The sequence below is a fragment of the Parasteatoda tepidariorum genome, chromosome 9 (assembly GCF_043381705.1).
Source record: "Parasteatoda tepidariorum isolate YZ-2023 chromosome 9, CAS_Ptep_4.0, whole genome shotgun sequence".
Lineage (NCBI taxonomy): Eukaryota > Metazoa > Arthropoda > Arachnida > Araneae > Theridiidae > Parasteatoda > Parasteatoda tepidariorum.
The window spans coordinates 35,995,982-36,020,926 of NC_092212.1; the positions used below are offsets into that span (position 1 = coordinate 35,995,982).

The following is a 24,945-nucleotide window of genomic DNA, read 5'->3' on the forward strand; positions in this document are numbered from 1 at the left end:
TTAGTAAATTTGTTATTTTAAGAGTTGTTGTCAAGAGGACTAAAACCCATGATGCATCTACAATTAGTTATAATTTTCATGAGCACTGTATTCAGCTTGTTGTCAAGGGAACTAGTACTCATGATGCATCTACAACTGGTCATAATTTTCATGAGCACTGTATTCAGCTTGTTGTTAAGGGGACTAAAACTCATGATGCATCTACAACTGGTCATAATTTTCATGAGCACTGTATTCAGCTTGTTGTCAAGGGAACTAAAACTCATGATGCATCTACAACTGGTTATAATTTTTATGAGCACTGTATTCAGCTTGTTGTCAAGGTGACTAAAACTCATGATGCATCTACAACTGGTTATAATTTTCATGAGCACTGTATTCAGCTTGTTGTCAAGGGAACTAGAACTCATGATGCATCTACAACTGGTTATAATTTTCATGAGCACTGTGTTCAGCGTAAGCTCAGTATACAAATCTGTTGTCACCAGGATCCGAACCTGGGTCGTCTCATTCGGAGGCTAGCACTTTACCCTCTCTAGCGATTCCTCCTTCAACAAAAATTCCACTCATGCTCGAAATAGGGTTATCATCTACAACTAGGAAATTCATAGGTTATTTTGATGAATTAAGGCAAAGTTTTAAAATACATAAATAATTTTGGTAAAGAGGGTATTTTGAAAAATAATTCAAGGAATCTATTTTAGACACTGTTTATAGTTACAATTTACAAAACATTTAGAAATGAACAATTTTAGACTTAAGTATATCTGAATCATAGCTGCCAACTTTTAATCCTTTCGATAATGCTCTTCCCCAGTGGCAGTAAAATGGAATTTAAATTACAATTTTAGGCTGTAACACACGCTGTATTTTGAATGAGATATAAGGTGTGCCTCAAAAGCAAAGATGCCAACTGCTCCGGACGCGCCTAAATAATTAAAAAAAAAAAGGTAAATAACTACAAACTAAATTTATAAAGGTATAGCATTACATAAGTACAATAAAGTGGTGAATTATATAAGAATACGAATTATTTCGAAATAGTGGTGGATAAAAATCTACTAAATTGAATTTATTAAACAGAGAATCGTAATTGATAAACTACCACTTTAAATTATATATTTGCTGTCCGGAGCAAGTTAGCATCTCCGCAACTGGACTGGACTGGATAGGTGTTTTATCGAAGTACCTGCCCGCGAATGCGGGCACCTCACTTCTTCATCTATTTATTGGCCCTAAGGCGACTGTGACTAGTGGCTTTAGCTCAGGAAAGAAAAGGAAAAATGGAATTTACTAACATTGGTTAGTTGTCTATGAGGTCATATTTCAGGGAAGTCCCTATAGTCAATGGCATGTTAAAGAACAATAAATTAAAAATATGTACAAGATATGTAATAACATGGTGAAATAAGAAGATAATAATGTATTTACAATATTTACAAGTCGCATAAATTTTTATATCTATTAGTGTATCCTCTGATACAATGACGACCCGGTCGTCCCGGTAAACTACCGCTCGTAGCATCTCCGCAAAAGTAATGCATATTTTTATATATGTTTATTTTTTTTTAAAACTAAGTGGTGGTAAAAAAAAAATTATAAATTAAGTTTATAAATGCAAGGAACGCATGGAAAGCAAACATTTTACTACGACTTTAAATATAGAAGTAAAATTTACACCAAATGCGTAAAAGTTGGCAGGTAAGCCTCAATACATAGTTTAATTATAAACTTATAGATAAGCATCAGACTTGGCGATGTTTCTCTTTTGCTGAACACCGTTCTTTAAACCTTTAATCTTAGCAACCCTTAAAAACCGGAACAGACCAAACGTGGAGAAAAGAAAGAAAAAAAAAATGTATTTATATATCTATATACGTATACATCTATAAAAAAAGGGAAGAGATCGGAAGAAACTGCCACATTTGAAATTCTAGCAGTTCACATCTGAATTTAATATGTCTCCTAGCCAGCGGAGCGGTAACGCCGGATCATTATTATATTATTTATCTGAACATCAATCAAAAATATTCGAAGGGGAAGGGGGCTTATAGGAGATATTTGAGGGGGGTGGGTGGAAAGAACAGAAAACTCTTTTACCCTTGCTCAGCTGTTTTTGTGATGAGGCCTCCGTGAAACTTTAGTTTTCCAGGGTGGGAAACTTTTTCTAAGTCCTTAAGAAGAAGATAAGTAAAATGTATATTGAGATAATATCTTTGCTGGAGGGGAGGAGAGGTAGCANCTCTTTAATCTAGCATTAGAAAAAATAGTAAGGGACTCAAACATCAACACCCGAGGAAATATCTTCAACAAATCAGTTCAAATATTGGCTTTTGCTGATGATTTAGATATTATCGCTAGAACGCAGACAGCACTAACACAATCCTTTTTATGTCTGGAGAAGGAAGCCATTAAGATGGGATTAAGAATCAATGAAAATAAAACTAAATATATGCCCTGCACAAAAGCTGGCTATAAAGAAACACAGTTTGAAATTGGAGCATACAAATTCGAAGCCGTTGATAGCTTCACCTATTTGGGGTCTAAGATTAACAACAAAAATGACACTACACAAGAAATACACACGAGAATCACGATGGCCAATAAGTATTTTTATGGCCTAAGAAAATATCTTAAGTCAAGCCTAATAAAAAGAAAAACAAAAGTGTTACTCTATAAATGTCTTATACGATCAGTGCTTACATACGCATGTGAGACCTGGACAATGACCCGTGGAGATGAAAATATGATAGCTAGTTTTGAGGGAAAAATACTGCGAAGCATTTTTGGTGGAATAAGTAAAAACGGTACCTGGTTTAGAAGATCAAATGCGGAACTCTACAAAGCATATAAAGAACTTGATGTCATTAAATTTATCAAAATTCAAACGATTAAATGGGCAGGCCACATTATAAGAATGGAGGATAGCAGGACAACCAAAAAAGTTTTCTGTGCCAGGCCAACAGGTACAAGAAAAAGAGGATGACCAAACCTAAGATTTTTAGACTGCCTTGAAAAGGACCTACAAATTTTAAAGATAATTAACTGGAGAACCTTGGCTAAGGGAAGATTGTCTTGGCATAGGCTTGTTGAGAAGGCGACAGCCCAGAAGGCCATTCTGGGCTGTCGTGCCAATGAGAAGAAGAAGAAGATTTTAATCCACCACTATTTCTAAATAATTCGCAGACTTATATAATTTACCATTTTATAGTGCTTATGTAATGCTATACCTTTTAAAAAGCAAGCAAAACTAGACAAATATTTGCAAAATTTTCTTTGTAGTTACTTACTGCCTTTTTTAAAAATTATTTTGGCTTGTTTGGAGCAGTTAGCATCTCTGCAACCACGATAGTATCAAATATTATGCTTAATTTTTTTAAGAGTAGTGGTGGTCAAAATCAGTAAAAATTAAGTTTATAAAAGTAAGAAAAAGCATACATTTACTACCACTTTAAATATAAAAATAAAATTTTACGCAAAATGCGTACAAGGTGGCAGGTCTGCTTATGTAAGAAAAGAAAGTAAAATTCAAACTGAAAGAAATGTTTTGAGATTCACCTACCTTGAAACCATTGAATTTGTTTTCCAAGATTGTGTTGTCATATAAAATTACGCTTTTTAGCCTATAATACGTTACATTTTATAACTGCTGTGTATTTTAAACTGTAATTAAAACTGTCAAGTTTTAAATGTTTTGCCAGAGAGCTCTTTACTAATGATGAAAATGGCACAAAATGTCGGTTTGGAGAAAAACCAACCTTATGTGAAAATGAAAAGTGCTTTTAAAACTATATTCCATCGCTTTACGTTGTTAGAATTCTAATAATAAATTAGAGCTCTCTTCTGCTAAAATCATTAAAGACAGCTATTCATCTATCGACCATGACTTCTGGGAATCACTCCCTATTTTGTAAAATTCTGATAACTTAGTTATTGATCTTTCTAGTATCCCTTTCTTTCCTAATGTTTGAAAATCTATTGGAATTTAATTTCTGTATTTTACACTTAAGTATTTCCCCTCAACTCCTCACACCTGCTTCTTATCACTTCTAATATTACCTTGTTCAAGTTGGTTCCTTTCACCCTAGTGTGACTACATCTTTTCTTATAGAGGTTTCCAAGCTAGAGGCTGAACTATTTCACTTGACTACTGCAATTTAATTAATTATCGTAATTTTGTGATTGTGAATAGCCAATCATGTTTTCACTATGCCAATTGGATGATTCTTATTCTTGTATCAATAGAAACGTATTCCTATTGGATGCTACTACGAGGTTCCTACAGTCTAGAAATTTTCTTAAAGCGGTAGCAAAGTTGTGATATATCTAGATGTTTTAAGCTATTAATAAACATCTAATTTAGAAAGGAAATATATATGGATGCAAAAATAAATCTGGCATATTTTCGTAATTCACAAATGAAAGATAAATTAAAGCATATTTTAGTAGTCTTGAAAACTCTTGGCAACCCCTCATTTATTTTTTCCAGGTTGTGGGAACCGGCAACTGATTAATAATTTATGGATTTTCATTACACAGGTGAGTGAAGTGATGTCAGATTAAACATCTCTATTGTAACGTGCTTGTAACTTTCCTGTCATTTTGTATTCATACAATGAGGACGGTACTTGTTTATAGAACCGAAACTATAGTACGTACATTTTTATTTGTGTTTCATTTACTTTGTTTTGTTTTATTCACACGTAGAATAAAGTATACCATATCCTTATTTGAACATTTTTTTATCTATTTAATATTTTAAAAGATATTACAACGCTACACAATTTTGATTAAAAAAATCCATGCAAAATATCAAAATTATTCATTGAATAAAATTTTTATGTTGTTAGAAAAATCTTGTCAAATTAGTACTCTTTAAAAAGTTTAATATTTCTTCGATACATTTGATTTTTTTAAAGTGCTAGCAATACAAGTGCAAGCAATACCAATGTAATACCAATGTAATACAATGTATTACCAATTTCATAACTTCCAATTCTGATGGTTGTTGCGCATAAACAATGCGCATGATTTTTTAACTGTTGAGCAGTTATTTTGAACCTCTTTATTAACTCATCTCTATACCAAATTTTATATCAATCACTTTACCATCTCGGAAATTATTAATATAACTTGTGAGTGAACAAGCAAGGAATAAAACCCTCAAGTGTTGAAAAAATGATGATAAATCCATTGAATTACAATGTTAAAAAAATGAAAATAACTTAGCTGAATAATAATAAATTTTTTATTGATAATGTAATTAAAAGACAATTCAAATTATTAGTTTCTAAATTTTACTTTTTATTTGAATTTAGTAAATTAGCATTCATCATAACGATTAAAATAAATTGAAATGACATTCCATTTACTGCATTAACATAAAAAAGAACTAAATAATGTTTCAATTAATTAAAACAGATTTCTCTTTCATTTGAATGATATTTTTATTAAATTGAAAAGGTATTTAACAACCTGTAAAGAAAGTTGCATGTCAAATTATAAACGGACGAAATGATATTTTTTCAGTATTGTAACAAAGGAAACTGTTAAACCGAATTTAAAAGTAATATTTCTAAGCACTAGATAGTCAAATTAACAATATTTAAAGTGTATAATTAGAAATTTAGTATGCATAAGCGTAACATCTCAATAGTTTCATGCCCACATTTTCCTGCTAGTTTTATGCATAAAATATCCATACATTTTATTTTGAATGAACTTTGAATTAAAAGCCACATATTAAAAACACAGTAAAATTTAATTTAAAGAAGATTTTGGATTAAACATTGTGAATGCGTGTTATAAATAAAGAAATGCATTGATTATATTTTAATAAAAAATAATTCCACAAAAGATCTTCAAACGATCATTAGAACACAAAGCTCTTCAACAATCAAAACTGGCGTAATGAACCTGTAAGAAAAGAAAATCAGATTATAATTTCCAGTTAACTCAAAGTAAAAAAAACTTCAAAAGCATTTCATAAACAATCAACTATTTTAATTTGAAAAGCAATCTGAAATATGCGGGAAATAATTTGATCTAACTAACTTAAAAAATTTAAGAAAAAGAATATTATTTTAATAAAGGGCAGGTAAGTAAAATGAGTGATTAAAATTAGGAGCTTTCTAGAGAAAAACGATATTTTTCTGGCTAATAAGACAATCAAAAGCATTTCATTTTCATCAGCTACTGAAAACTTTTCATTCGTTTCTCAAATTCTCAACTAGCTTTTCAAATCATTTAGAATCATTTTTTGTTTTAGTTTTTACTCTTCGTTCATTAAATTTTTCCGCTTTAATGGCAACATCAAAGGAAAAGTTTTCTTCGTGTTGCCAACTGTATGCAGGAGCCACAAAAGATCGTCTGCTTCTTTCTAAACATAGTTTGTTGTGATTAATTTGCGATGATCACCTAGCGCTTGTAATCGTTACTGATGTGTGTCGGGAGCGTAACGAAGCATTCAACTGCCGATGATTGGAAAGTTAGAGGGGGTGGGGGTCGGTGGAATAGAATCTTTTGCAATCTAGACTGCCTGCTTGATTTGCATTCATTACATATTCACCCAAAACAACTCATTTACATAGAATGCTGGTTTGGGAAAATTCTCTTGTATCAAAGCACGAAATTAGGGAAAAAAAGAAGAAAAAAATTAAAAGCGGTTAAAAATATAAGAAAAAAAAATTCGATCGGCTACCCACGGAGTAATGTTTTTTTAAGCATTGTTTTACTACTTTCTTTCAAGTTTGGAGAGTTTTGTCTCAAGTCTTATATATCGTTCAAGAAGAAATGATGCTGCTTTTAGGGAAAAAGTAGGGAAAAAAGAAACACAAAGACTTTTCTGCATAATAGCTAAGCCAATTACAAATGTATGTTTTTCCCTTTTTCTTATACGACTTGCATTTTATAAGGACCACATAGAAGAAAAGAAGAAAAAGAAGATTGAAGGGTTGGGAGCTACGGTAAAATACGTAGATTCTTAAATAACTTGTTCGAATGTTGAAATTTATATTCAAATTATTTTCAATATGTTGTGTGTAACTAGGTGAAACTTATGTAATTTTTCTTCGTTTAGAAAATTTTTTCAAGCTCTATGTAGAATTCGAATGAAATTGAAAAGAATGAAAACTTATACAAACAGTTAGGCATTTGCATATTTTTTTTAAAACTTGTATTGAACTCTAACAATAATGCTGCAACCACGGAAACAATAATAATTTTTTTTCATGCACTCTTTTATTTACAAGTGTTGGCAACAATTCAGAACAAATAATAATTCTTTCACAGCTTTTATTAAAAAAAAACTAAGTTTAAACCGTTAAATAAATAAAAATATAACTATTTTGATTATTGAGTATGGAAAATATACATTGAGTAAGGAATTCCAATAACTTTTCATCTAAAACTGGATTTTAATGGTTTGTAGTGAAGCATGATTTAATTTATATTTTCCTTCAGATGAAATATATGACAGCAATACTATATTATAATAGGAGGCACGCTGACGCTCACCAACCCCAATGATTACTTCGTAATAATTGCTGTTTCTTGGCTTTGAAATTATTGAAAGTGGAAACAATTGAAATTATTCAACTAAAAATATATGTACTTAAAAAAAGTCTTGTCTCTCCCCTTTCAATGTCCAAATATTTCCCTCCCTTATAAAGCTATTAAGATCTATTAATGAACATAAATCATTTTTCTAAGTAATCATTTTTTGAAGTAATCATTTTGTGAAGTAATCATTTTTTGAAATAATCATTTTTTTTGAAGTAATAATTTTTCGAAGTAATCATTTTTTGAAGAAATCATTTTTTGAAGTAATAATATTTTGAAGAAATCATTTTTTGGAGTAATCATTTTTTGAAGTAACGCTTAAAATTAAAAGTGTATATTGTAATAACAAATTTGGCGAGTTCACAACTGAAATTTAATATTTTTGCTTACCAAACGAACTGATGCATATTTCAAATACAATTTTTGCATTTATCACTAGGTGTATGAAGCTAAAAGTTAAGTTCTAAATCATTTAACGAATCTCTTTAACCGTAACTCCTAATAGTATAATGTAGTTTAATCCAAAGAATAATAATTGTAAAATGGTTAATAAGATTCGACACCTACTTAAATAACTTTATCTGAAAATATAACGTAGAATTGCTTTATTCCAACTATAATAATAAGAAAAACAATCCTCTAAATGTCTTAATTTAAAAAACAAACAAATTCAAAAACGTATTAATAACGGTACAGGTAAATACCTTTAAATTAGGGATGCAAAAAAATTTATAGAAAAATAATACCTTTGTGACTTACATAAATTTTTAATTTATCTTTTCTTTTGAATTGCATGCACGATTTTTTTTAAACTTACGAACTTATTTTCGACAAAATAACAATCGTTTAAAATAATTCACAACTTTTTGACATATGTTTAAAGTACATTCATTTAAAGTATTTGTCAGGTTGAATACAGTATTAATCACATTTTTGAGGGTTGTTATTATTTTTTTAATTAAGTAATTGGTAGGAGTCCAATATTTAAAGGTGTAATTTTGGTTTCAGTGATGAAAAGCATTTAGAAGCGTAAAAAAATATTTACAACATTTATTAAGTCTAATACTTTGAGTAGCGTGTTTTTTTTAATCATTGGTAACAATCCAATGTTCGGAAGTGTATTTTTAGTCAGCTGGTACAAGTCTAACTTATAACACTCTATTTAACTATTCAACATTTCAAGAATCAATTTTGGTGCAGCATTAACCCTAATTTAGCTACTTAGAGTGCATTTAAGTGCATTGACAAGAGCTTTACTTTCTGGAAAGCATTTAAGTGCATTAATGAGTCTAATATAGTAATTAAATCTGATTACAGTTGTAGAATGATAATTTCACTTTGAAGAAAAATCATTGGTAATAATCCAATGCTCGGAAGGATATTCTTAGTTACTCAGCTGGTACGAGCCTAAGCATTCTACTTAGCTATCTGACATTTTTAGGATCACATTTGTTTTAGCATTAACACAAATTTAGCTACTTAGAGTGCATTTAAGTGTATTGACAAGAGTTTAACTTTTTGGTGAGCATTTAAGTGCATTGATGAGTCAAGTATTGTGAGAATTAGGTCCGATTACATCAGTACTAGAATGAGAATTTCACTTTGAGGAAAAATCATTGGTAACAATCCAACATTCGGAAGGATATTTTTAGTTACTCCGCTAGAACAATCGAAAACATTCTACTTAGTCATCTGACATCTTTAGGATCATTTTTGGTGAGGCATTAGTAAAACATTTTTAAGATCCTTTTTGGTTAAGCATACAAATGTAATTATTTAGAGTGCATTTAAGTGTATTGATAACTTTTTGGGGAGCACTTAAGTGCATTGATGAGTTAAGTATTGTGAGGATTAGCTCTGATTACATCAGTACTAGAATGAGAATTTCACTTTGAGGAAAAATCATTGATAACAATCCAACATTCGGAAGGATATTTTTAGTTTCTCTGATAGTACAATCAAAAATATTTTACTTAGTCATCTGACATTTTTAGGATCATTTTTGGTGAGGCACTAGTAAAACATTTTTTAGAATCCTTTTTGGTTTAGCATACAAATTTATCTATTTAGAGTGTATTTAAGTGTACTGATAACTTTTTGGAGAGCATTTAAGTGCATTGATGAGTCAAATATTGTGAGGATTAGTTTTGGTTGCATCAGTTCTAGAATATGAATTTCACTTTGAGGAAAATTTTCGGTAAGAGTCTTATACTTAATGAGAATATTCGAATCATTCGTATATTCGCTTGGCACTATTAATTTTCTTTTTACTCGTCCACTTCCAGGAAAACTTAACGGATTTAAGTTTGGCAAACTAGTCAAATACAATCTAATCAAACATCCCCTTCGCTAATACTAAAGTGACAAATGGCGATTCTGGACAAACTTTCACCCCGGAATAAATATTTAAATCACGGATTCATATACTAATCATCCAATGAATATCAATCCTCATCTAAATGGGATGGACGCTTCTATTATCATCCTCGATAATTATCGATTTTGAAATTAAATTACTATAATGGTCATCATAGCACTTTGGAAAATAAATAAGAACATAATTGAATTAATTCGAAATCGATGATATGTACTCAATTATACCGAGACAAAGACAAAGGGGTTGTTGGAGATATTAGGTCAGTTGAAAGTGGGGAAAAGGGAGTGTAAAGCGAGACGGTAGTGGAGAAAGAGAGATTAAAACTTATTGAAATTCCGAAGATGTTCAGCCCCTTGCTGTCAAAGGGAAATCATCATGCAAATTCGGTGGTCACCAGTGCCCAAAATCACGCTCGATCTCGCGAGAGAATTCATCGATGGTATTTTGCCGAAGAATGCTCCTGCTTTCCCAAACTTTGTTCATTAATCTGAGATTTCGAGAGGAACTATGGTCAGAGGTATAATTTGGGGAAACGTTGCTCCCTTGTTGTAGAAGATTTCAGATGAATTTAGTAGAAGAGGCGTTTAAATATAATATCAAAAGCGAAATTGTTTACGTTTTTAATCCGTAAATAATGCATTATTTAAATATCAACACGTTTTATGTAAGTGTAATGAATAATATTACACTACTGAAAATGTTTCATTAAATAATACTACATGTATTATTTAATAGAACATTTTCTGTATAAAAATTTCAACAAGGTCATTAAAAAAAAATTAAGCCGAATTTTTTGTTTTCGTTTTGCATTCAAATCACTTTTAAAGGCATATTACAAAATAGTAGCTACTCATCCCGATTGTACTTGGCTGACTGACTAATACAGTGCTAACAGAGTTCCTAACTGTAAGAGTTAAATAAAATTTATTATTTGGTGCGTATAAAAGTAAGTCTCTGGATATAGTCATGATTAAAAATAGTTAAATGATTGAAATGTCATGATAAAACAAATTAAGGCCGAAATATATAAAAGGTAAATAAAATAAATTAAGGGGAGCGTGATCGTTAAGGAAAGTGGTAGTACAATGCTAATGTGGGAATAACAATAACCCAATAGGTCCAAAGGGTCACAAAGTGTGAGGTTTGAACAAATTGGATAAATTGGTATCACCGAATTTAGAATAACGGTGAAACTAAAAATAATTAAAGATAAAAAGATACAGAAACAATGTCATGCTATATCCAGATATAAGTATTTAAGATAAATGGAGTAAATTGATGTTTCCAATATTATCAAGAATACAATGCCCAAAACAATAATAAAAGGGTACTCACCATACATGAGGACATATTAAACAAACAGACATCAAAGGAAGACGGGGAAATAAGCACTTCAGCACCACATTCAATTATTAACAAATTATTTTTATTTAGTAACAAATATCGATCGTTACATTTACTACACATGAATGGCGATTATTAGAAATGGGTGATAAGAGAATTAAAACAATGAAGGCGTCATACATAAAAGTAAAATATAAAAGAACGAGTAATTTAATCGTTAAAATAAATATGAAAGGAAAACTTAAATTTGAGAGGACTTTTAATGTTAAAGAAAAATTAAAGGTATAAACTGTTGATTTTAAATTTTTCAGAAATTGATTACAGCTGTGGATTTAATTTAAGATAAAGGTTAAAAAAATGTAAAAAAGAAATCCCTCGATACGGACCGAAGTCCGCATCTTGGAAAAAAAAGAACATGCAAGAAAGAAGCACCCAGAGAGAAAAATCTATCCCAAAAAGTGACTTAAAAATTCCTTAACTGGTATAGGACCAGAAAAATTACGACCAATTAAATTTAAAGAGGCGGAGAGTTTGAAATTTAAAGTAAAGAGATTGGTTAGTTAGCCCCCCTAAAATTAAAGGAAGAAAAAGAAAGGCGTGAAAAGAGGGGTTGGTTGACTTTCCCCACAGGAAGTACGATGACCGCGCTGACCATGAGAAAGGTCACCAAGAAAGTTAAAAAGATTGCTAAAATAAAAAAAGAGGAATAACGTTTAAAGAAAAAATTAAAGGCTTAGGTAAAATTAGAAATTAAAATTGCCACATTACATTAAGTGTAAATGTGACACTAACCCAAAGGGTTATTACTCCTTTGTCTATGTTTAAAAATTATAACGGATGGGAGGGGGGGGGACCATTTGTATTTAGTTTTTATTACTTTAATGCATACCTGCCAACTTTTAATTCTTTCGAGCATGATTTTCCCAAGTGGTAGTAAAACCGAATATGAATTACAATTTCAGGCAGCAAACATACACTGCATTTTGAAAATGCCTATGATAGATCCAGCATTTTAACTGATCCCACAAGCAAAATAGATAACGTGTGCGGTTGAAATAGTTTAAGGTTTTTTTTTCTAGTAACTTATAATAATTAATGTTAATAGCTATCATTGTTAATAGTTTTAAAACAATAGCAAACTCATGATTTCAATTTTGTATAAGAATAATTGTACAATTAATGTATTATTGGATATGAATGTCTTGTTTCTACGAAGTAAATGCTACGAAAGAAATTATTGATTCAACGGTCTATTTCTGTTTGAAATAAGATGCGTTTTTAAACTGGAAGCATTAGCACTTCTCGCTGCTTTTCGAAGCCCTGTCGCCAAGAAAAATAAAAAAGCTATAGTTTAAGTGCCTTACACTTGAAATAATGCGATGATTTTAAACTGTAAATATAATCTTGCCGTGATGAATTATCTGGGTTTTAGAACAGACAAATAAATTAAATATTTTAAAATTTATTAAACTTTTTTAAAAATTGCCAATTTGGCTACATTTTTCCACCTAGAAGAAAATTATCAAAACCACTGCCTAATTATCAGTTTTTGCAAATTTTTACGAGCCCAGGTAATGAAGCCCCATTGCAGTATGCTTTTAAATACTAAAAATTTAGACCTCAAACGCTTTTCATTTTCAAAAAACTGTGGCTTCTCTCCATATTGACATTTTGCGCCATTTTCAAAGTAAGAGACAAAGTAGACAGCGCTGGATTCAGATAGGCTAAACTTGGCCCAACAGTTACGAGTAACAGTAGCAAACTCAATCAATTCACATCAATTATAAAAATAGCATATTATTCAAAGAAGCAGCATTTTATATTACGACGGAGTTTTGTCAGAATGTGCACCACCTTGAAGTTGAACTAGTTTCAACCCTCCCGTATGACTATTTTTTCTTTAAATCTTTATGTTTGGATTATTAACACTTCATGGTTTACCACTAAATTTTTAAATTAAATTCAAGATCAAACCATGCCTTAAATTCTAAACTTAAAGAAATCACCTTAAGTATTAGAGAAAGAGGGTAAAATATTCTTATGTATATCAACTTGTATACGGAAAAATTAGGAAGCCTTGCTACTAGCCATTTGTAGCATTTCTGACATTATTCACATTTTAAAACTTGTGGCCACTTTTTCCAACATTGAAAGTTTTAAACGAATAAAATAAAGCTTTATATTAATAATGAAAGATATTTATTTTGAAATATTTTTCAAAATATGGTAAGCAATACTAGGTTCATTTCTAAAATAAAATTAAAAACAAAATGGTGAAAAATCGTAGAAAAAAGTAATTTTCAGAATATTATGAAAAATTTATATATTAAAAATAATAAAATGCACATAGGTGCATTTTCAGCGAAAAAAATTGGCAATAGGGTGGCTACTTGATGACCATTCCACTTGTTATATTTACTCGCCCTGCTGACTGTTATGATAGTACCATTTGACATGAGTCAAATGGTTGTATCATAAACCATTTGAGTCATGTCAAATGGTACTATCATAATCAGGACCAGTTCTAAGGATTTCATAGTATTAGCCAGTAAATTAGCCAAATATCAAAAGTATTCACCGATTTTCGGAAGTTTTCGCTAAATGCAAACAATTAACAATTTTTTATACATGTTTTTCTTTCCAGTGGAAAATATCATTCGCCAATACTTTCGCTAAAACACTATTTTATTCGCCAAATTTGCGATTGGCGAATGCTTAACGCAGGCTCCGATAATGTAAGCATACGTCTGGTATTATTATCATGTCTTGATTTCACAGGTGAATGGTAATGTGTTTACTTTATTATTTGTTGATGTGTAGCTCCATCAAAAATATAATGAATTTCTAATATCTTAAGGTATTATTGATTCGCAGCTTAAATTTTTTTTTCTTCATCTGAATAAAGAATGGGTTCTGTGATGCACCTATGAAAAATATTTTGTTTTCAATTTTGATCCCCCTCTAGCAGACCTCCCACGTAGAGGACTTTACCTGTTCCACCCACCAACCACACACTCCATTTCTCACAAACTGATCATTAACAAATCCATTCAGCCTGTCCTACATAACGATAACTGCATCACAGGATTCGAATTTCGACGTTTAGACCACATCATCTATAACACTCACATCACATCCTCCCTGCTCACACGATTTAGCTCTCCCGAATCTTTTAAGTACTGTTGTAGTATATACTCACGCGCGCGCAGTTTTAAGTGAAATTGAAGGTATGGAGGGGATGTTGTGAACTGCAATAATACATTAATGTACAGTTTTGAGCCAGTTAAGCGACAGAAAAGGGGGGATATATCGCACGTCACGTGATAAGTAAGTAGCAAGTGTGAACTAGGTGGGACAGGGGGGATCAGATTTTAGTTCGAAATCGGTTTGAATGGGGGGAAAGTAAGAGTTATGGGGGGGTGCCTGCTCTGGTGGAATTTTGATAAATGATATTTTGGCACACACATTGCTTCCAGTTCAAGCGTTTTGGGATTCTAGTGTTTGGGGGATATGTGGAAAATTAATATTCGCCTAAGCATGTGACGTGCTCGATTCGAATCTCGAGGTGTGGGTGGTACAGTGTTAGGGGGATTAGAGCCGAGACGGTGGTTATGGATGACCCGATGGGGGTGGTTGTGGTGCGGCGGTAATTGCTTTAAATTGGGACTGCTTTGTGGGAAATTTATCAGCAGTTCTTCACGGCTCCGAATCATTTGGTTACTCTTAAAATAGTGAGTAATATTCTCATATTTCTTGATATAAGATTCTTTGAAGCACTGTATTGGAAACAGGTTGTGAAGGAATCAAACAAAAAAAAAATTTCTTCTTCAGTAACACAGTTTTTTTTTTTTTTTTAAATTTACATTCGGGAGTGAAGTTTTCCATTATTATCTTCAAAAATCAGTAGAAAATGAAGAAATAAGAGGTATTTGTTTTGGTTATTAATTAATTTTTGAATGTAAATAGGATGACAAATCTCAACAATTTTAAGATTAAAAAATCATATTTTCAGCTAGCAAGACACCAGTTTCATTTCCTGATGAAAAGTTCTGTGAAAATCAGGAATAAAAACAAGCTGTGGTAAAAAGTAAATAATTTTTTTAATAGCATATGTTGTTAAAATTGCATCTATCGTCCGCGATGATCATTATTATTCTCATATATCATTTCGTAAAATATGAAGAAATAAGAAAACACATTTTATTTTCTAATTCATAATTTAGAAAAACTTCCAAAATTTGAAAATCTATAGTACTGTCAGCAGCCAAATAATACAGAAATTACAGTAAGATTCAGATTACAAACATTAAAATTCGCTCAATACATACAAATCAATTTATGAGTAATAAAGCAAACCTACCACTTTCTTCAAGAGTTTGAAAAACCCTACTTTCGAGTCATTGTAGAAAATAATAAGAAGAATACTACATAACTAATTGCACACTTGATATTTTTGCAATCTATATACTATTAAAAGAAAGAAAATTTAAAAATAATTATTTCATATTACTACCGAAACAATTGTTTCGATTATCATTTTTAAAGTTGCCTTTCAAGTGGGACTGAGCACTGAAGAGAATCGAGCTGTCATATTAATACCAGTAAAATTATTTTTAACCATACAGTTAGCATAGTTAGTTTATAAAGATGTTAGACAGATAAGACAGATATGTAAAAATAAAAATATTTATTTTAATCAAAACTTCACAGAAATTTAGGTTAATGAATAAATTTAGAGGAATTTCGTGTGGTTCTGAAATTGTTATAAAAACGTCAATAAAAATTGATTTTAAATTCTATACAGTAAACATAGTCAAATTTAATTCAAAGTTGAATATAAACTCGCCTCTTCATGCAGATTTCTCGTAAGTGCTTCGCTGTATTGACAGTTAACTTTACAGTTATTTTTGTTTTGACTGATTAATTTTGTTTTGCTACGCAAAAGAAAGAAGCATTTGAAACTTGAACTTATCGAATGTGTATAGAAAATGCACTAAGAGTAATAGAATAAAAATAGTTAACTTATTCTAGAATTATTATCTCTGTTACCTGAAGAAAAAAATATGCAGATCATTCTGCAGATCGCTGAAACGTAACAAGAGAATTGAAATTAGAAGTGCTGAAAGGTCTGTTTTTATTTATAAATTTAGTTCGAGATTTTTGTTGCTGTTGTTGTTGGAATTTCCATTTGTTTAACAATTTTAAACGCTATTTCCGCGAATATTTTGTCTCTTCGCTTTGCTTTAAATAAGGATTATTTATTTGATCATTGCTGAAATTTTTTATTTATTTATTAGGAAATCTTCATATTATATGCTTGCGCTTGAGTTGAAGTCAAAAATGACAAAAGATAAAGAAGAAGAAGCAAATAAAAAAGAAAACAAGAAGAAGAAGAAGAGAGATATTATCTGACATTATAATGGCATTTTTAAAGAAATAGATCATTTAATTTAACAAAACGTTTCCATTTTGAACTGTTATAACGATATAATGTTATCATGATATACCGTTAACGAGTGAAATTACTTTTCATTAATTTTTGTATTCCTAGGTTTAAAATTTTTTCCCAAATACATTTGATGAATGGTCTGCATGCAATAATGCAAAACTGCATGCAATAACATGATACAATTTGGTTAATTAAAAAGGTATAATATTATACCATGAGCCTCATTTGCACATGATAGCACTATAGTTTAAGTTGAGGTGTTACTCCCTAACTAAAAACTTCATTCGATTCAAAAATAAATATATACGAAATAACAGTCTATATTTTTCAAGCTCTCAAAAACAGGCACCCGTTTTCAAGACTTGCCGGACGTAAGCGAGTAGAAACAAAAGTGATTTCTATTTCATTTTATAACCGTCGTTGAACAGACGACCCATTTTTTGGATTTACGAATACTAAAGTTGAACTACGTAGCCTTATAATTTTGAACCCAATACAGAAGACAAGTGAACTCCTGGATCAAGTATTGGAAGACATTTGCCTTCGCGGAGGACTTTTTGATGAAACTAACCAACATTTGCGTTACATGGAGAGTAAGACCACGAGAACCTCCCACGGTAAGCCTGACGACAAGGGGACTTTAACCCATGATCCGTCTACCACAGACGATATTTCACGTCAGCACTGTTGTCGGTGCAAACCGCATGTGGATTTCGTATCAGCCAGCCATCGCTGGGATTCGAACCCGGTTCACCTAAACAAAAGTGATTATTTTTATCAGGTATAACTGTTTTCTCTTGAACCTATATATTGAGTATAAAAATTGTATTTATTACTTTTCAGCAATATTCGCACATTATTAGGATTACGTAAGATGCAATTATTACAGTAATCACTCGCGATTTAAACATTTATTTTGAGGCTTGAATCTCTCATTCTTTTTAATCGTCTTATTTTAACAGTTCATTTCTGCTACATTTTACATTCAGTTCAGATAATAAACTGGAGAAATTCATACGTGGTTCAATTATCAAAAAGAAGAAACGACTAAAAAGAATAAGAAATGGAATAACGTTTTCGAACCCGAAATTTCTGCCTGGTGATCGTTTCTGGATGATGTGACTGTTCCTATTACATTCATTCAATAGGAGAAAAGGGTGGGGTTGAAATCCAGGTAGAGAACTTTAATCAGACTTCGCTTTGAAGGGAGAGGGGAGGGGGAGTCTCCCTTCTCTTTAAATTGAATCCTCGAAAACAACTTCGTGCGTAGTTCCGAAAAGCACCGAAAATCTGGTGAAATTGTTTCTCTCGCCAATACTATGAAAGGCCCACGGTATAGTCTTCACAATGGAAAAGAGGGATTTTAATAATATTCGTTTTCGTAGGGGTTGGGGGGAAAAGGGGAAAAATGATGTTGATTCTAGGTCTGATGGAGGTGGGGGGCATCTCTCCACCTTTCCTCTCGCACATCTCTGCGTAAAGTAATTGGCGGTTTTCGTGCAGTTCGTGCAGTTTTCAGTTTCGGTTTTGGGGAGAAAGGTTGAATTTTTGCGTGTTGCCAAAGCACGTGCCTTATTTAATAGAAACCGCCGATGGCGCACGCGCGAAGTTCATTCGATTCCACTTATAATTTTTAACTGTTTTTTTTAGAACTCTTACGCGGTTGGGGAAATGATTTGGAGTCATTTTCGAGTCACAGGTTGTAGTTCGTAATATCTTTTCTAGACGTGAGAGATTTGATGGAGAAATAACAAAATGTGTTTTTAAATAAATGGGATTTTTCGGAAGGGTATACAATGGAATGTGAAAATAGAAGATTGCGAAAAGGGGTGCAGGAATTAAGACTTCCAATGTTGGAAGAACATTTTTTTCTTTTTTAATATTTTTCTCTTGCATAAATTATGCGATGAGATGTAGAATTCAAATAGGATTCAAAGAATTCTGCTTTTTTTGCTACATATTCTTCCGAAAACTTTTGAACCAATAGTTTGGAATAAAATTATATACTTTTGTGATCGCTCTGGGATGGGAATATCAAGCCGAAATTTGAAAATAGGAACTTTAATCCAGATTCTTTTAATTTTTGGTAATTTAAAAGAAATTTCAAAAATAAAGTCTTTTGCAAAGTAATAAAGTGATCGGCAAAGTTTTAGTAATTTATGGAAAAGTTTTGTATAAGTTTAAGAAAGAAAAATTGACCAAAATTGCTTTTTTAAAAGAGTTAAAATTCCCTTTTGAAATCTCTGGTTGTATATTATATTAAACTAATTTATACATATTTTTTCAAACGTTAAGAGAAATATAATCTGCAAAGCAAAATATAAGCAACAGCTTATATACATAGAGTTATAACATAAGTTAGAGATTATTTTTACAGAGTATCTGATGTTAATTACTAAATTTAGAATATTTTATGTAACTCAAAAATATTATCTTATTCTAAACTACAATCAAACATTCAAAAACCCAATAAGAATGCAGAATGGTAGTGCTTATTAACGAATGAAATATAAAATGTAATAGACAATAAATAGAATTCTAAACGGAGTTTAATATAGTAGTGCTCTTTGACGATGTTTTATTTTTTCTTTTAAATTTTTGCGCATCGTGAAATTATTATTATTAATAAATTTTTCTATAGTTGCACTTCTTATTAAAGACCAGCAACTCTTCTTTAAGTAGTGATCTTCTTTTTTTTTTATTTTAAAAAAAACTTCTTTTATTCTATTTTACACATACATAAATGTACTTTATATGTAAGTATTTTAGTATTTTTTTTTACTTTGGCTATACTGATATACACTAAAAAAGCACTGATTAGCAACAGGAAGAGTTCATAATCTCTTTTTTTTCCAGTTCATCACCTTTTTTTCTTCTTTTAATTGATTCTTAAAACTAAACAATAATAATGTGTTCATTAAAACTTTTTTATAAATAGAGAATTAAAATGATGTAATAAAAAGGGTAAGTGGAATATCTTAAAGATAAAAGATTTGATAACAATTGTGCCATATGCTTTAAATTTGAAATTAGCGAATGTAAATTAATTAGTCAACTGTTTTTTTCAAAAGTCAATTTTGTTTTAATATATCTCACAATATTGAATTGCTTATTTGCTACGGAACGTACTGATGGTCTCAGGGGTCCTGGGTTCGATCCCTGGTAAACGGTCAATATTTTTTAGTCCCGGATATCCTGGTTGGTAGGGCGATGGCCCAATGTACAAGAGATTGTGGGATCTATCCCCGGGGGCCGAAGACTCGCCGTGTAGTAAAATGGGGACTGATGACACGTTAAATTTGTCGAGTCACAAAGTCCTCCATGTTCCCATAACAAATCATACCTCTGGGGATACTGATCTAGGAGATTCCTTGTCTACTGGATTTGGTTCAAAATTACAAGGCTACTGTGTTGAACATTATTAGTTGTAAACCCAACATTGGATCGGCTGTTCAACGACGGTTATAAAATAAAACATATTACATGAGAGCCGTGTTGGCTCAGGGGATAGAGCGTTCACCTTCCAACGTTGTGAACCGGGTTCGAATCCCGGCGTGGCAGGTCGATACGAATTCCGTATCCGGTTTGCACCGACCACAGTGCTCACGTAAAATATCCTAAGTGGTAGACGGATCATGGGTTAGAGCCTCCACCTACTTGTAATGTTTTCGTGGTTTTCCTCTCCATTTAACGCAAATGCGGTTTAGTTTCCTTAAAAAGTCCTCCTCGAAGGCAAATTTCTCTTAATCCAGGAGTTCTCTTGTCTTCTGGATTGGGTTCAAAATTACAAGGCTACGGAGTTAAACATTAGTAGTCGTAAGCTTAAATTTGGGTCGGCTGTTCAACGACGGTTATAAAATAAAATGAAATATATTTAATGAAAACTTTATTGGGTGAGTGTGGATATTCTACATCAGTAATATATTTCATTAATTGTAATGAGGCTAAAGGAATACTGGGCTTATGAAAAGCTGTAGCATGTTTCCATTTAGATTTAATTTATGTGTTATAGCATTAACCATTTTAATTTAAAAAATTACTTTCACTTTATTTCGTATTTAAATAACAATCTTTGACTTTTTTTTATATATATATATTCGGTGAAAAATAATGTCTTAACAACCTTGAGTAAATGTAAATGGATAAATAACTCTGAATATAACTAATAAGTGGTGACAAAACTGTATTTTTAAACTACTATTGGTAAATTAAGAATTAAAACACTTTTTATTCAAATAAAAACGCAACTGGAAATGATTAAACGAGTAATCGATTTATTTTTTATTCTTGTTTAAAGGTTGAAAACTAATATTTAATGCTAAGTTTAGAAAAATGAGTTTAGAAGATGAGAAAATTTTTAATATTCAATTCCAAATGAACAAATTATTTAATTTAGTCGCTTATACAGTTTGTAGTTCAGTGACCACGTGCTATCCAAACCATATAAAGTTGATTTAGGACATCAAGTGGAAGAAAAGAAGTCAGAGCTTGTAACGAAAATGCATTATAAAGGAAAATAAAATGAGTAGGAAAACCGCAAAACAAAATTACTAAAAAGATAAGTTTATGAAAAAATAATATAGGAAAACAATTTTATAAAAAAACCCCTATTTCTTTGATTAATGCTTCTTCCGATGAAGACGATAAAAACACTTCAGACGTTTATTGTTTATATTGTAATGATGTATTGTCTAACAAATAAAAAAAATGTGAAAGGATTAAAAGTTAACAATAACATAGAAAGTGTTATGCTTGTACCAAAAAACGCTGCAGTGGAGTAGAGGACGAAGATAACTTCTTCAGACGTGAATTTTGTGCATAATATTCTTAAATTGTAGCATGAAACAAAAATTTTCGCTACTTTTTCATTCAAGTTCTAGTATTTCCATATTTTTTAGTGGGGTAAGATCGGTTGATTTGCCTTTTTCTTGAAACAAAATGACTAAAAAAAGTAGTACATACATGACTTTTAAGGAATGAATGATGTATTTAACACAACTAATCTATGAATATCATGATTAAATCGGATACTTTCTGGGTCAAACAGCGTAACTCCAAAAGACTTTCGAATCTTAGTTACTCAGTCTAACCCTATTTAACCCCACACATGTAGGAGTACTTACTAAATATAAAAATAATTAAAATTATGCTGGCAGCAATTTTGTGATTTTTAAGCTATATTATTAGAGAGCAGTGCCTAATAATTTAAAGAAAGAAGAAGAAAAAATTAAAATATTTTACTAAGAAATACTCGTCTCGTTATCAATAATTCTGTTTGGGTACACTGTAGAACAACTTTTTTTTCCGGTTCAAAATTAAAAATCTTCCAAGCTCATCGTCAGCAGCACGGCACAAAATCAATAGTAATCAAATTCGTATCAGTGTATGTGTAGTTCAAAAAGTCACAAAAAAAAATACTTTAAGCGTGTAACATCCCTCTTAATTTAGAATTGTAATATTCGCTCATAAAATAATAAAAACCGCAGGTAATCAAGCTCATCATGTTGATAAATTTCTTAAAGTGAATGCGAAAAAAAAAATTGAAAAAAAAAAAGATATCGTCTGCTCTTAATAATGAAAAAAATCGTCTGCTTCTTTTTTTCAAAAAAATAAAAAAAAGAACAAAAATTCTAATCAAAACGATAGGGACAAATTTCTCCTGGAGTCACCAACAACAAAATAGAAACCTTTTTCAATTAGTAAAACATGCCACCCAGAAAGAGATTAAATTTTTTAGTCCTTTTTTTCCCTTCTCTTTGGAATCGTTTTTGTAAACTCTCTGGCAATAGGAAGAATCGCTTTTTTTCCCCCATATTGGCGTAGTTTACATGAAAGAAATTTTTTTTAAAGTTCATTTTCTACTCGCTTGTCTAACAGAATGATAATTAGTTTCAACTGTTTTCTTTTTAACCTCATTTACAGAAGAAACAAAAACAATTGTTTTAGTCTGGTTATATGCTTTTTAAAATATCTGAAAAAGGAGAAAAAATAAAAAATGTAAATATTATGAGGAATTTAACCTGAGTAGTTAATAGAATAAATTATAATTGTAATTTTCTTTTTATTAGTTTTTCTTCTTTAGTATAACTAAAAGAAACAAAAACTAAAATTTTTTTCTTCATTCTCTTATTATGTAGTATTTAGATGTGAAAATAATGAACAATTAAATTATTTTTAATATTGATGGGAATTTATCAAGTTTACTATCCAAAACATTAATCTAAAACCTTAATGTTTTTAATTGAAAAATGAATATAACGAACGATTTAAAGCTGTAATTTGTTAGTTAACATGACATCATATTTTGTAAATTAGAGCCAATGAATATAGGACTTTTTAAAATATAAAAATAATTTCCTGTACATTCAAATTTTTTATCTGTAGAAATGTCGTTACAATCAGCATTAAATGCTTTTATTTAGTATTTCTTTTTCATGAAAATAATTTTGTTTTAAGCATTTCATATATATTTATATACATATTTTGAAAACTTTTCATGAAAGCCTGAAATTAAGAGAACAAACATTAAATATCGCTAAGAAATAAATTTCAGAAATAAAAATTGTAAAATTGTCTGTGTTAGTGACACAATTAAGATTTAAGTAACACAAATTATATATACGTAAAATATATATTTGATCTTTCATTGCTGAAAAAAAAAGTTTTTTTAAATTTTTTTTTTAACTCGAAGGTGTCTTTCCAAACAATCTGGTACGATTCTAAATTAATTGAGGCTTTTAATTAATATTCTCTTATAACTTGTTGTTAAATATCTCTTAAAAATCTATCCCCCAACTACTATGAAATGAATTTTACAGATTATTATTAATTCATAAAGCATTTTTCCTTTTGATAGTAAAAGTTATTAACGCCTTACACCCCGATGTCACCCCTGAGGGGCCATCAAGAGTCACCACTCTAAAACTAAAAAAATTTTATACCTTAATAATTAGTAACCACATTATTTTTAAAAATTTTAAAAATTATGTAAAGCACTATTCTATGTATTTTAGTGGTCATATTAGTTCAAACAGCATTTTACAGTACTCGGATGAGAAGGGTAATATTTTAATAATTTAAAATAAGGAGATTCTCGCATGCAACTTTACACAAATAACTTAACACATTGCTGACCGGTCACGAGTTAACTCGTGTTTTCGTTAGCAGTGATCTCGCGGTGACTATTTTAAAAAGTGGGCGTAATATTCCTTACTTTTCAAGTTTTACTATTTAATTCTCCACCAATTTATTATAACTTTACGAAGCCTGATATATTTGCAAAACTTGTGATGTACCATCACATGTATGTGATTGTTATACTTTTAATCATACGGCACTAAAATTTAAAAATTTTAAAGTTTATTTAAATTGTTTTACTTCCACATCCGCTTTCAAAACAATAGCCGGGCACATGGGGCAATTTTCAGAAAAGTTGCCGGTCAGCGATGCGTTAAAATTAAGATAAGTCAAAAGACTAATTATTATACTCTCCACTTCTGATGAAAGTTTTATAAAAATTTAGTTTGTTTCAAAATTCAATTAACTACCCCTGGAAAAAATATTTCTGCTAGACTCAAATGTTTGCAGGACATGCTTATTACAAGTAGTTTTAAATTAATATATTTGTTAATTGAAGAATTTAATAAATGAAGCAGGTATTATCAGTCGTTTCTAGTAATCAGGAAAAGTAGCATAAAGTTTTCTGATTAATATGGTATTATTAATGTTACAGAATTGTTTTTGCTTTCACTTTAACTTTAACCTCAGTTAACCACTAACGAATCTACATCATTGTTTATTATTGGTTTATTGGAATTAGATGCATTTGCAGGCTTATGTGCTCAATTTAGGCTTATAAACCTTTGTCAAATAGAAAGACAGCACGAAGATGCATCCAAGTTATCAGCGAGGTTCGAACTCGCTACCTCCACGATTTGCAAAGCGTTTCATTGAAGGTAGGGAGGCCTCAGAATCGAATCTACATTAAATTTGAGTATGTTTACACGATTTTTATTTCAAATTACATAGTGGAAAATAAAAAAAGGCAAATAATTGATAGCCTCCACCTTCTACTAAATCTGTAATAAAATAGTTCAGATACAATTTTTTTTTCTTTTTTGCCCGGATTGCAGTCTTTCTGAAAATGTCTCTTACTTGTTTCCGCCTCTATGCTCTTCAATTCAAAATCGAAATAACTAATTTTGATACATATTTT

At 30.7% G+C, this 24,945-nt stretch overlaps 1 long non-coding RNA gene across 1 annotated transcript in view; it reads right to left on the reverse strand.

Annotated features, from left to right (window-relative positions):
* Positions 1-4,726: 4,726 nt before the first annotated feature.
* Positions 4,727-24,945, reverse strand: part of LOC107457176 (uncharacterized) — a 272,758-nt gene continuing 252,539 nt past the window's right edge. Inside the window, exon 5 of the long non-coding RNA XR_001585806.3 lies at positions 4,727-5,916. This is a non-coding gene — a long non-coding RNA (uncharacterized lncRNA). The remainder of the gene's footprint in view (positions 5,917-24,945) is intronic.